Here is a 14267-nt window from a genome sequence, read left to right as displayed (position 1 = left end):
GAGGGAGAGACAGAAGGATGTGGGAAGGAAATAGGCAAACAGGGATGATGGCAGGAGACAAAATTCTCTCGCAGGAAGTAACCATTAAACATAGACCTGAATAATGGCAGCTGTTTAATGGGTAGAGCGTTTCTGTTTTGCACGATGAAAAAGTGCTGGAGATTGGTTGCATAACAAAGTGAATGTACTCAATGCTTCTGAACTGTGCACTTACAACAGTCAAAATGGTAAATTTTATGTTACATGTATTTTTCCACAATTAATCATTTTTTTTAAAAAATAGACATGTCTATTGTAAACATAGTGTTGGGTGTGGTCCAGGAAGCCAATTGTATTTCAAATGTCGCAAGTGTGAGCCAGGTCTTACCTCCCATGGCCTGGTGGGCAGTGCGGATGTCAATATTTCTGCCCCGGACAGGACGAGACCATAAAGCTGAAGCCCATTTCTTTTTTCTCTGGTTTCTCTGAGAGCCAATGGGTGTTTCATGGTTGGAGACCCCTGCCCCTTGGGGCAGCAGGGAAGAAGTGGGATTCATCTTTTAAAGGCTCCTGCTTTCCCTGGGCTGCCTCCTTTCTCTCTGTCTCCAGCCCCTGCCTGGGTTCTCTCCTCCCTGTCCTGCCACCATCATCCGTCCCACCCCAGCCCTGCTTCCCTGTGCTAAGCCCCCACCCTGCTTCCTTGTCCCCCTTCTCAAGATCCTCAAGCTAACAAAGGGGCCAGGACTGGGATCTGAAGCATGTTTTTACACTACTTGAGCTTACTACACGTATCCTGATGGAAAATGCTTCTCTCCTGTGGGCTAGGTAGGCTGTATCAAAAATTGTTTCCCGCACTCCTCCACCCCAGAAACATGATGTAATTACTCACGCAGAAGCAGCAGGTAAGAGAAGACCCACCACCCAGCCTTGGCGGGGCTTGGGCTGGATCAACTTACAGCCGCGTGTGTTTATTCTGGCTTTATTATCATGTACGAGTGTCTTAGGGAAGATGGCATTGTTAGATCAGCATCTTGGAATTGTCTCTCCTTATGGACAGCTGGGTGGGAACCACATAGACTGAGATGTCTGGAGAAGGCAAGCATCTGGCAGTGTGTCACCAGCATGGACCTGACAGGTGGGGTAAACCACCCACCTTCGCTTTGTACAGATGTGCCTCCTGCACAGGCTGAGACATGCTGTGCATATGTGTTTATACCCACAGATCTAAGTGTATTTTTATATACATTAAAATTTTATTTAACTTTATCTCTTTTCAACCTTCCTCTCCTAATCTCTTTTCTTTCACATTCTCTCTAAACATGGCCCAGCTGCAGTAAAATGCAAGATAGGTCTTACTTTCCTCATCTGGCATTTAGTGTCCTTCTTGCTAAGATGATACATGGGTACACACATATACATATGCATGACTTACACGTACACAACTGTTCCCTGCCCTTTTCCAGAGAGGAGTCCATTGCAATAAGACCTTCAGTCTCTGCTGGGTTCTGTTAAAGACCCACTCGGGGAGCCTGGTCACCCAGCACCATCTGGGCCTGGGACTCAGGAGACTCGTGGTCATGGGTGGCTCTGGAGCTCAAAGGGATGGGGCCTGACCATATGAGCTGTGTGGCCTTGGGTGCTGCCCTGCTCAGGACTGGCAGGGGAGTCCTTGCACTCCCTACCTCATCCCTACAGGGACACATGGCCTGTTCATCTGTGACCAGTCATGGCTATGCTGTGTGTGAGAACAAAGAATTGAATTTAGCACAATCCTGGGAAGGCTGTGCAGAGAGTGGAGGCCTGTCCTGGACTCTGAAGATACGGGTACTGCCTCAGTTTGACTGATCACCATGCATCAGCCTTCACCACCTGCCTTGACCCTGTCTGCTCACTCATGGCCTCCTGCCTCCCAGGGTCCTGGTGGGGTTGGAGGCAACAGGGCTGGGTAATTTCCCCTGAGTGTCCTGGGATGGGGCTTTTCCCCTTCTCTGTGGTTGCTACATTTAGACCATTAGATGCACTTGTAGTGTCTCCAGAGGAGTCAGAGAGAGATGGTTGTCAAGACCTGGGGACTGATGGCAGCCCCTCGGAGTATGGAGTGTGGGCAGTGGTCAAGTCCACGGTGCCCTCCACCCATGACTCTGGGCCCCTATGCAGGGGGCCAGGCAGGCCAGGTGGTAGAGGGACCAAGCTCTGGGAGCTACAAAGGGGCTGCCCTACCCCCACAAGCCTGACTTTTGCTCTGCTGCGTGACTCCGTGAAGAAACAATCACCTGAAATTTAGAAAAAGGCAAAGAAAAACCAGCATGTACTTTTAATGACATTTTGGAACTTAGTTCGACAGGCCCAACAATGATTGTTGAATTACATAGGGAGTGTACCTCTGTTTGAGTTGGTCTTTTGTTTTTTGTCTTTTTTTTAAATTAAAGGCCAGATTCTAAAGCTACATGATAACTTGTGGGTCTTTATGTCCAAGACAGGTGCAAATGATTTCTGTCTAGCAGAAAAGATTGCCCCAGAGATTGTGATTTTATTTTGCTCTAAGGACTGAACCAGTTTTGCAGCCTGGGAACAAAACCTGGAACTCCCCTCCATGTTCTTTCTCTACACCTGGTGACCACAGTTCCTCCAATTCTCCTCTGACCAGCTTCACCTGCTGCTGGCTCTCCTTTTACAGAGTTGAACAAATCAGATGCTTACTCTACATTTGTGAGTGGAACAGGTTTGTGACTATCTGGAAATTCTCCTCTGGTAGTTTCCAAGTGAATCTCCCAAAGTTCTGCACACTCCAGGGCATCAGGTTTGTCCCATGGGGTTCAGGGCCCACTGCCCTCCCTCCTTCTGCTCTCCCTCACCAGGTCAACATGGGGGAGGCCTGCCACTTGCTATGGAGGGGACAGGGGGTCGAGGGTACCAGTGATAAACAAAAACATGTCCAGTAGCCAAGACTTGCCTTTGATGGAGGTACACATTGGCCCCTTGTGTAGGGGCATGGAAACCGTCAAGAACATCAAGGAGTTCAGAGAAAGTGACACCAAGAATGTCACACTGGGCCCTTGCCCAGGGAAGACAGTGCCCAAACTCTGATTACTGTCACTCACTGCCAGACGGGAATGGTTTGGCTGTGAACTCAAGCTGCCTGAAGGCAGTAAAATGAGCAACACACTTCTGGAACAATTCACGCTCCCTCATTCCAGTTCCAGACTCTGAAGAGCCCCTTGCTTTCAATAACACGTCTGCATCACCAGACACAGAGACTGTCTGAGGCACCAACCACATCTCCAACTGGCACGGACGAGCCTCCTTTCTGCCTTACTAACCAGGCTCCTGGGGATCTTGTCACCTGCACCACACAGTGAAGCTGATGAAACTCCAAATCTGACACTTCAGAACTCAGGGACTGAGACCTGTGCCAGAGGTAAGGTGACAAAACCTCAAGGCATGGAGGTAAAAGCCATGTGTGATTGTGAAATTTTACCTTGACTTTGGTTTTGGATAAAACCAACACTAGTGGTGTATCCATAAAAGCCATCGGAAGGCCGGCCCGGTGGCACACTGGAGAGTGCGCCGCTTGGAAGTGCAGCGGCGCTCCCACCGAGGGTTCGGATCCCATGTGGAGACCGGTTCCCGCTCACTGGCTGAGCGCGGTGCGGGCGCAACACTGAGGGTTGCGATCCCGTTGCCGGTCCCCGGTACGGGCATGACACCAAGGGTTGCGATCCCATTACTGGTCAGTAAAAAAGACAAAAAGGAAAAAAAAAAAAATTAGGGCCGGCCCGTGGCTCACTCAGCCAAGGGTTGCGATCCCATTACTGGTCAGTAAAAAAGACAAAAAGGAAAAAAAAAAAATTAGGGCCGGCCCGTGGCTCACTCGGGAGAGTGTGGTGCTAATAACACCAAGGCCACAGGTTTGGATCCCTATATAGGGATGGCTGGTTTGCTCACTTGGGGAGTGTGGTGCTGACAACACCAAGTCAAGGGTTAAGATCCCCTTACCGGTCATCTTTAAAGAAAAAAAAAAAAAAGCCATCGGAAGCCAGCACCTGCTGCAGGATGTGTCCAGGAAACCAGTCCAGGATGGAGATTTGATCAGACCAAATATTTCAGAAACATCGGCATAATCATAATTTTTTATAATACAATAATTAGAGCACATAATGCTATTTGAAAAACAAAGAGAAGAGAAAGGGTGGTGGAGATATGGGCTAGAAAACTGTTAGGTATCAGTACAGTGTTTTTTCATGATGAAGAATTTATCAATCCAAGGGGTTGGCTTTTACTAAAAAAACAAATTGCTCTCTAAAAAAGAAAGAAAAACAATTAAGTAGCTTATGTGGAAAAAAAAAATCAAGGAGGAAGGAGGACAGCCAGATTCCCATGGCAGGTGTCAACCAGTTGAAGAGGCTTGTCTTGTGGGGCAGATACTGATTTACATATTGAAAATATCAGAGTATATGGTTCATAAGCTTTAGCAGTGAGTGCTAGAATGGAAATCCTAGGTGGCGCTTACAAACCCATAAGAGGGAAGTGTAAAGCAAGGGCGAGGTCTCACAGACCCTTCCCCATTGTCCAGACCGGGTCACAAACCCTCCACTCATGCAGGTCTATGAGCTCGGTAATAGGAAAAGGTCCTGGGAGCCGCGGGTGTAGAAATAATAGGCTTTATTCAGAGCTAGGAACAGCCGCCCTAGTGGCTTCCTGGAGCGTCTCAAGAAGCTTTGCATATCAGAGCAAAGAGACAGTCCTTTATACTGAAGTCCATAACCCAAACTCTGGGTGCACACGCACAATGACATTAGCCAATAACAAGGAACGCCTGGGTGCACACGCACAATGACATTAGACAATAACAAGGAACGCCTGGGTGCACACGCACAATGACATTAGACAATAACAAGGAACGCCTGGGTGCACACGCACAATGACATTAGACAATAACAAGGAACGCCTGGGTGCACACGCACAATGACATTAGACAATAACAAGGAACGCCTGGGTGCACACGCACACAATAACAAGGAACGCAGGAACGCCTGGGTGCACACGCACAGTGACATTAGCCAATAACAAGGAACGCCTGGGTGCACACGCACAGTGACATTAGCCAATAACAAGGAACGCCTGGGTGCACACGCACAATGACATTAGCCAATAACAAGGAACACCTGGGTGCACACTCACAATGACATTAGACAATAACAAGGAACGCCTGGGTGCACACTCACAATGACATTAGACAATAACAAGGAACGCCTGGGTGCACACGCACAATGACATTAGCCAATAACAAGGAACGCCTGGGTGCACACGCACAATGACATTAGCCAATAACAAGGAACACCTGGGTGCACACGCACACTCACATTAGCCAATAACAAGAAGCGTCTGGGCGCACGTGCATATTTACGTCTGATGCTCAGCAAGATTCTGAACATCGGAGGGGCACTGACCATTTTTCTGTATTTTACCAACAGGAAGTCCAAAGGAATGATAGTTCACCCATCTCCAAACCAGGAAATAAAGCACAATAAATCAGAATGTGGGTGGATTTCACAAGCTGGTAAAATAGAGAATTTTGATCTTGTACGGTTATAAAATCCATAGGATCATAAAATACACATCTACCACACACAGTTCCTGATGCATTGAAAATTTGTTGATGGACAAAGACATACCAAACAAATGCTAATTAAAGAAAGCGAGGAATAAAATATTAATATTGGGCATAATAAAATTCAGGCAAAGAGCATTAGGTGGAGTGAAAAATAATTCTTTATCTACAAAACATATTCTAAAATTCAAATAAAATGGCACCTAGTAATTCAAGTGATTGACACAGAAGCCAAAAGTTATGTAAATGACAAGCAGAGCAGAGGACTGAGGAATCTCCTTCAGAAGTCGAGGGAGGAAGCAGGAAAAGAGGTGAGGACCCGGACGAGGTGAGTAAAACAACGAAGCCATTTGGTTTTCTGGATACACTCAGGTAAAGGCTCGGCTCTAATCCACGAGCCTGGATGAAATCAACAAGGGAGGGGACAGCAGAGCCTGCACCCACCACCCCGCACGGGGCAGCGGCGACCGCAGCCTGCACGAGCCCCTGGGCAGCACGGGCCAGTGCTGTCCTCGACCACCGAGGGGCGCAGGGAGGACCCCTGGGTTCGGCCTGTGCAGTCGTTGCTGCCCTGGGTAAGAGCAGTTTGGGTGGAGCAGCAAGAGAAGGAAAGGGGACTGGAACAGATTGCGGTGACCGCAGGAAGAGAGGAACTGCAGACCCCGAGGACAGACACTTCCTTTGAAACATTGTGCTATCAAGGGGACCAGAGAAATTCTGCACACTTTGGAAAGAAAGAGGCTAAAGTAACTTTATAGACATAAATTTTTACCTAGAAAATGAAAGAAAGTCAGCCGAAATACTCTACGGCAATATCTAATACATGTATATAAAATATATGATGCAAGAAAATTCCATTTATGATGCAGCAACAGCGAACATACATAGCCAATACCAAGCTTCAGAATGACCTTAGTGAGGAAAAGCAGAACTTCTGCTGATGAAACAAAAGATGTGGCAAAATGGACAGACAGATCATATTCCCAATAGAAAGATTTGGCATTAAATATGTCGTGCTCATTTCCCCAGAGTTGGGGAGGCGGTGGGTTCGTGGTGCTCACCATGGCTGGCCTGGGAAGGGCGGAAGGAAGCTGCAATCAGGAAGTGTCCCAGGGCAGTGGGTTTCCCTGTGACTCAGACCGTGTGGGGCCATGATAAGAACTGGCTTGTTTTCTTGAATTCCGCATTTTACATTGGAACCTCCACCACCATTGGAAGTTCTTTTGCAATCGCTGTGCACAATCTCAGTGTCTGAGATGGCCTGTGACCCAGCCAAGAGCAACAGCACAGTTAGATTTTAAAGAGAAGCATTTCTGACCACAGATTCCAGAAAAGACAAAAACACCAGCCAAGGGCTGCTCAGGGAGGGGCTCCCCCTTGCCTCACAGGAAACCCCCAACCCCAGGGTCTCCTTGCTGGAAGCCCTGGGATGAAACTGGGGTCTCTTAGCATCCTCTCTCTGGCCAGCAAGGCAAACATGACCCCTGTCTTGGGTCTGGACACTCTGGGGACAGGCCCAGTGGTAGAAAGCCAGCTGGAGCTCCTGTCCAGACTTTGGCCTCCTGGAAAGCAGGGTATTTTCCTAATGGTGCTAACACGTATCTGTTTGCAGATGTTTTGAAAAGAAGAATAGCGTGCCTACTCACATTTACCAGTAAAGACCAGCGGAACTCTCTTCACCCCATCCTTCTACATGTCTGCCTTGAAAACCCAAACAATTCTCCAAGAACAGGAAATAGTGGGGTTGAGTATGGAAACACATGTGGTTTAATTTGCCCCTGACTCTTGCTCTTCCTCTAAGGAATGTCCTCACGGGGGTGGATCCAAAGGAAAACGAGGGGTTTTCCCTTAAGCTTGCTGCACAGATGTGGTCCCTGGACCAGCGGCTCAGCATCGCCTGGGAGCTTGTTAGGAATGCAGAGTCTCATGCCTGGCCAGACCCACTGGCTCACAATCTGTGTCTAATAAGATCCCATGCAGTTTGTGTGCACATTAAAGCTTGGAAAGCACTGCTCTGAATTCTTAAAAAAAATTCTGGATATTAATTATAAATCCTCCAATTCTATAAATTAACTTGTAGGACAAGTGGCATTTTTACAATATCTAATATATTAAATTATTTAAGTCTCTCAGATTAATTTTACAAAGATCCTGTGCATCTCTCCTCATTTTACTCCTAAGTAGGTTATAAGTGGTTTTTGTATGCTACTGTAAATGAAAAACTTTCCCCAGTTGCTGGTAGTTTGTACTAGAGGATGTAAATTTTACTATAAGGCAATGTTTTGCCACTTTTCTTACTTCTTAGAGAAATTCGAGTTGAATTTTCATTGATTCCTTTGATGGTATGTCAAGGGGATTAAAGGTCACTAGGAAATAAGTTGGACACACCAGGACAGAGCAAGTGACCATGTGAAGATGCTGACATGGACATTGTGAAGGTGGGTGCTGTGAGCCCACGGTGCTTAGCCCCAGGCCGGCCCCTTGGTCAGGCACAGGCTTGCACGTAAGTGGGTGGAGAGTCACCAGGGGTCCAAGCCTCCTCTCCCCTCTGGAACCTAGCAGTTTTATGGAAAACCATGGCTGGAAGAAGTCCTGTTCTCCACCCCTGAAAGCTTATAAGGGTTCAGAATTTTAGGACTTTCCATACCTCACATTCCTAGACCTTCTCCTTTCAAGACCTTCCTCTTTCACCTCTGCTTCTTTCTTCAGAGATCCCTGAGGCTGCGCCAAAGGGCGGTATGATAGCACGTGGATTTCCTCTGGGAGGCAACACAGGATTGCATAGCAAAAAGTATAAAATAATTTACTTTACAAATCCTTCATGCTAAAGTTCCAACTTCTTACCACATATGCCTTGAAATCTGGTCCCTTCCCAACCCCCTAGTCTCATCTGCCGCTTTTTTGTCCTTTCTCTTTTAGCCATCAGGGAAGGGCCTCAGGAGTTCTGGCCACATCCAGCTCTGGGAAGTACTCGCTTCACTGAGGACTCAGGGGATCAGCGATGAGAAGCCCTCCCTCCCCCTCCCTCCCCTTCCCCCCTCCTCCCTTTCCCCTTTCTCCGTCCAGTGTACAAGTTGAGCATCGCTCAGCAGTTCTCAGATCTCGCATATGTAAGTGCGTGTGCGTGACCTGTTCACGTGTATTCTCACATTTTTCCTCACCCTGTTCAGGAAGATTTTTCTTTCCCTTGAATACACTTCACTCCCGCCTGTACTAAACACCCAGTTGGTCCTTCTACCTTTGTATCAGGTGAATTTAAAATTTTATTTTTAAAATGGTCATTTTATATTTGTGCTACGTCCTTCTGAACTCCAGGATCATATAAATGTGTATTTACATATGTATATATGTTTACATTGTGTATATTTTATTACATGCATTATCTGAAATACACCCCGTATTTATCTCCACTTGGGTGATGGGCTGCATGGCTCTCACTGCCCAGCGGCTGCAGGTCCCAGGAGTCCACCATTGATGGATCCATCACCTGGCTCCCTAGCCCATTGGCTTATGGTTGGGTTTGGCCAATGTTGGGCGGTGGGGGCAGCAGGAGCCACTCCCAGTGTGTGTGGTAGGCAGAATAACCCCCCTCCCCCAAAGATGTCCACATCCAGTCCCTGGAATCTGTGCATGTGTTATATGGAAAAGGGAAGTTGAGGTTGCAGATGGAATCAAGATTGCTAATAGAAGGACCTTAAAACAGGGAGATTGTATGGATTATCCAGATGGGCCCCAAATTCCTTAAAAGATGGAAAAGGGAGGCAGGAGAGTCGGAGTCAAGGTGAGTCGGTGTGAGAAGGACTCAGCTCATCATTGGCTGTAAAGATGGAAGGAGACCATGAGCTGAGGAATGTGGGACGCCTCTAGAAGCCAGAAAAGGCAAGGCAAGGGATTCTTTCCTAGAGCCTCGAGAAGGCACGCAGCCCTGCCAGCCGGTGTGCTGCTGTTAGCCCAGCCGCACCCACCGCTGACTTCCGATGTTCAGAACCATAAGACAACACACCTGTGTCATTGAGCAGTCATAGGAAACTGACACACGGAGCCTGGTGACCTTCGGCCCCAGGGCTTGGGGGTGATAAGCGTGCCCCTTTGCAGGCCGTGGGTCCCTTACACTCTCTTGTTGGTTTTCCTTGGCAAAGAGCCCTTTAGTTAACTCTCCTTGGACATCCTGTGGAATGTGTCCCCAGCACCTGGCAGAACCTGGCCTGAGATGGCAGCTGAAGATGGCATGGTCAGGACAGCGTCGGGTCTCCCTCTCTACACCCTCTACCTCAGTCAGTGCCAATCCTGTTACCGTTGTCACAAAACCAGAGCCAAGCAGACACGCCCCTTCTCCTCTCAGAATGGAAGGTACATCTGAAGCATAATCCGTAATATTTCTGCCAGTACTTAGTGCATTTTCCTCCCTTTCAAAACTAGTTGTTTTTTTCTGTAGACCAAAAGGAGGTAACAACAATAAACTTTTGCCCCAGTTCACTGGCTTTCTGCTGGCTGTGCTGTGGCTGGATCAACTCAGTGCCACTGATCTCCTGTGGGGTGACAGGTGGCCTTCAGGCCCTCCTGACAGCATCTGTCCTGTGCTGTGGACAGGCCAGCATGCATCCTCAGGAAGAGGAAAGGGGACTTTTTGTGCCAGGACACCCCCTCTGTGGACCTGGTGATGTTGCTAGTGGTGGTGATGGCAGACAGTGCCTTTTGCTCTCCCACCCTGCCCAGAGCTGTTTTATCCTCTCCCCGTAAGGATTTCTGCCCTCCCCTGCTCCTGCAGCATGGCCTGTCACGCAGGTAGCACCCTCACCCTGGGTCACTATCCCCTTTGCAGAGATTTTTCACACACACACACACACACACACAAACACACACACACACGCGCGCACACACACACACACACAAGCACACACACATCATGTTGTCTCCACCCTGAATCAGGGTTGCTCCCCTGACTGGCAGCCTCCTGGCTCCTCAGCTGCATCCTAGTGGGGTCAGCATGGGCCGTGGGAACACTGGAGCCCCAGGAGGCCACGTGGAATGGAGGACAGAGGGAACTGGGACAATGGGGCCTGAGCAGAGGCACCGCCTGTGGCTGTGGGGCCAGGCTCGGGCAGTAGGAGTGGGAACAGTGGAGTGTAGGGAGCCTTCTCCCCACAATCTTTTACCTGCCTCTGCAGGCAGGCAGTGCCTGGCTACCCGCTGACCAGTCCTAGCTACTAACTTTCTTTCTCAGCCGTGTTTGAGCACAAGGAAAAATGTTTCAAACTCTTGGCTGGGCCGTAGGAGCCTGACTGGCCAGTAGGAAGGAGGTCAGAAGCAGGGGCCGGCTCTGCAGTAACCTCATGGACACCAGCACGTCTGAGTCCCAGGCTGTGGGCCCCCAAAACACAGGCCAGTTCAGAAGATGCAAGCCTTCACCACGTCACTCAGCCCTCAGTCCTCACCTACAGCTTGGAGGACAACATGCCCACCTACCTCAGACGCTAGGGTGGGGGTGGGAGTGGAGGTGCTGAGCAGCTTCAGTGCCCTTCATGTGGGCAGTAGTGGCTTTTCCCTGTCCGGCTGTGGGTATATTTGGACACTTAGATTTGTGAGTCACTGATGGAGCCTGGCCAGGGCGATTGGAGACAGATGGCAGAGGTGGCAAGAAAGGAGTTCTTGCCTCTGCCACCTCCTCCCACTTGCCCACTATCGCCCTCATCCCATCAAACATTAGTTGTGTGGTTACTTTTTTTTCTGAGCTGGCACAGAATTGGATTCTTGCAACTTCAAAGTGGGCCAGGGGCAAAACAGAGACTGCAACACTCTTGCCCAAAGAGCAGAAGGGAGATCTGAGTTTGGGAGTCCCCCGCCCCGAGGTCTTATCTAAGCACAGAGGTGCATCTCCAGCATGCACCCCTGCATTGATGCGAACATGACTGTGAATCTCAGTGCCACTCTCAGGAAAAGTTCCTGGCAGATAACAACGCTGCTTCCTTTCCACCTCACAGCCCTCATGCCCTGCTCCACAGAGCCCCCACCAGGGACACTGCAGTGACAGGCCTTGAGAGCTTTCCACAGGCAGGCTGTCCCCAAGGTGAGCACACGGAACCCTGACTGCCCCTCCCTGCCAGGAATCTCAGGCTCATACCCAGGCCCTGGCAGGAATCGGTGCACACATGCAGTGTGCTCATGGGCCTGCCACAGTGCACTGGAAGCCCCGTCTGCAACCCCTCTCTCCACCTTGCCTTGCTGGCGGAAGAAGAGCAGGACAGCAGCACTCTGCCCATTGCAAAGATGAGGGACTTGACCCTATGGTGGAACTGGCTTTGACTTGCTAAATGTTACAGGAAACCAGTGGCAGGCTGCAGGTCAGAGAACTGCTCGAAAGTCCTGGGGATGGGCCTCCCACACTTCTGACAAAGGAATCTGTGTTAAATTTGTGGGAAAAATTTCTGCTGGATCTTTCCCAAATTCAGCAAACCCTGGAGTAAGACTTGAGGGCCCTGCCATAAGAATCACTGAGTCAGACTATCCTAGCTGGAGTTGTAAACCATGCAATCCTGTCCACTCCAAAGAGACAGCTAAGTGCTAGGAAGGTTAGACAACTGTCCTAAACTAGGACTACACCCAGGGGTCCCACCCCAGGGCCTGGTGCCTCTGGTGAATGCAGCTGGGTATGTGCTGGCCCAGCAGGGCTAAGCTTGCAGCTCAGAGCTCCTAGAAAAGAGGCCAGGAAATATTGAATCCATGAAATAATGGGGAATAAATGGAGCCATTTTCCTACCCAGACTCATTTGCTTTTAAAAGATATTAATTCAGAAGTAACAGAGCTCTCCAGGGCAGACAGTGCAGCCTCAGTTGTCGGACTTTCATGGGGCCCTCTCTCTGTGAACAGCACAGCACCCCCGCCTCTAGAAAGAGCCTCAGTCCCACAGACGGAGATGGCATTAGGTGGACTGTGGGAAGCTCTGGGGAGGTCAGAGTGGAGGGACAGAGGCCTGGAGAGACAGAGCAATAAATCACCAAGCAACTTATTTCAGTAACTTTATCTGGGCCCCACAGCCCAAGGTGATTCCAGACTTTCTGCAGGGAAGGGGTTTGCCCACAGAAATCTGGTCAGAAGAGAAATTGGAGGTCTTGTCTTGATCTGCTTTTGCACAGTTGGCTCAGAAGTGAGAAAAAGTCACACCAAGAAGTGGAAGAGCTGTTGATGGACATGACCTTGGGGAAGGAGGGTGCCCAGGCCCCTGCCTCGCACAGGGGCCACCGTGCTTCTGACTCGCACCACCTTCAGTGTGATTCCCCTCCCTAGGTGCAATCCTTGCTGCAGGTTGTGAAGCCTCCCCGACACCAACTACCCACTGGGTGTCCCGCCCCCACACCAAAACCTTGCCTAGTAGGTCAATTGATGTGTGTTGATAAAGCTGGTAGAGATGGTGGCTACCATTCTGCAGATGGCCCTGTTGGTTCTGGTTCCAGCAGACACCTGCTCTCTCTAGCTGAAGGCCCAGGTAGGGGCTGCCTGCTTCCATCCTCAAACCCAGCAATGTGGACCCTCATCTCTCAATCGCTCTCCTCTCCCTCTTTCCCTCATAAGGACTCTTGGGTTTACACTGAAACCACCTGGATAATCCAGAACAATTTCCCCATTTCAAGATCTTTAAAAGTTATATCTCTTAATACATGAGAGTTAAACTAATAGAAAGAAACTATGATGGAGAACTTCCAATTCACTAGAAGAGAAAAAAAAATCTCAATTCCACAGCATCAATAAAGAAAAAGAGAAATAATAAAAATAACGATTAAAAGAAAAGAAAGGAAATTAGGTTTGTATGGATTAAAAGGAAATATTAATGATCACAAAATTATGAGCATATTAAATTTCCTCACTAAAAGACAGGTAATTCTCATTGTTAAAGAACCAAGGAGCAGCAATGTAGTGTTTGTAAGAGATAAATGTCAAACGAAATGACCAAGAAAGTTTATGGGTAAATAGATGGATGAAAGTAGATCTCAGGAACTAGAAAATTTATGTCTTAGAAAGTGCCGTGAGGCAAGAAAATGAAATAACTGGTACTGATTTTAGAAAAGAGGAGGTAAAAAAAAAAAAAACATATTGCTCACCTGGAGAACCCAAGAGACTGGTGGCAAGGCTGCTCAGGCAGGTGGACCCCCAAGAGCTACCTGAGCAGGCGGTGCGAGCCACCTTTCATGCTCCGTGGAACCCGGCCCTGACCACTATGTTTACAACAGTGCTGGAGCCCAGGAGTCCTCAGAAATATTCCTTGACATACCGATGATAGTCAGTATTTAATGTCATAAAGGATGATTCGTTTGGAAGATGTAATAACTGAATCTGAATACATTCTACATTTTATAGGTGCCTCAAAATAGACAGAGCAAAAGTCGACAGAATTAGCAGGTGACAGGAACACATCCCCAGTGACAGAAATTGTACATCTCTGTACACACACCTCAGGGTACGTGAGGGAACTCACGCATCCACATCAGGAGGGGCTGGTGGAGGGGACAGGCAGCACACTCGTTCGAGGGATACCTGTGGGTCCCGCCACCCAGCCCCTGACACTTCTGGAGGACAGGGACAGATACCTCAGAAGACTCCAGCCCATAACTGGGCATTGACTGTGCATTGAAGAAACCCAGCAGCTGGGGAGGAGGACGAAGGCAGAGGTAAAGCAAAGCC

The sequence above is a fragment of the Galeopterus variegatus genome, unplaced genomic scaffold (assembly GCF_000696425.1).
Source record: "Galeopterus variegatus unplaced genomic scaffold, G_variegatus-3.0.2 Scaffold3334, whole genome shotgun sequence".
Classification (NCBI taxonomy): domain Eukaryota; kingdom Metazoa; phylum Chordata; class Mammalia; order Dermoptera; family Cynocephalidae; genus Galeopterus; species Galeopterus variegatus.
The sequence above is the reverse complement of the archived record's forward strand: the minus strand, read 5'-3'. Positions refer to the sequence as shown.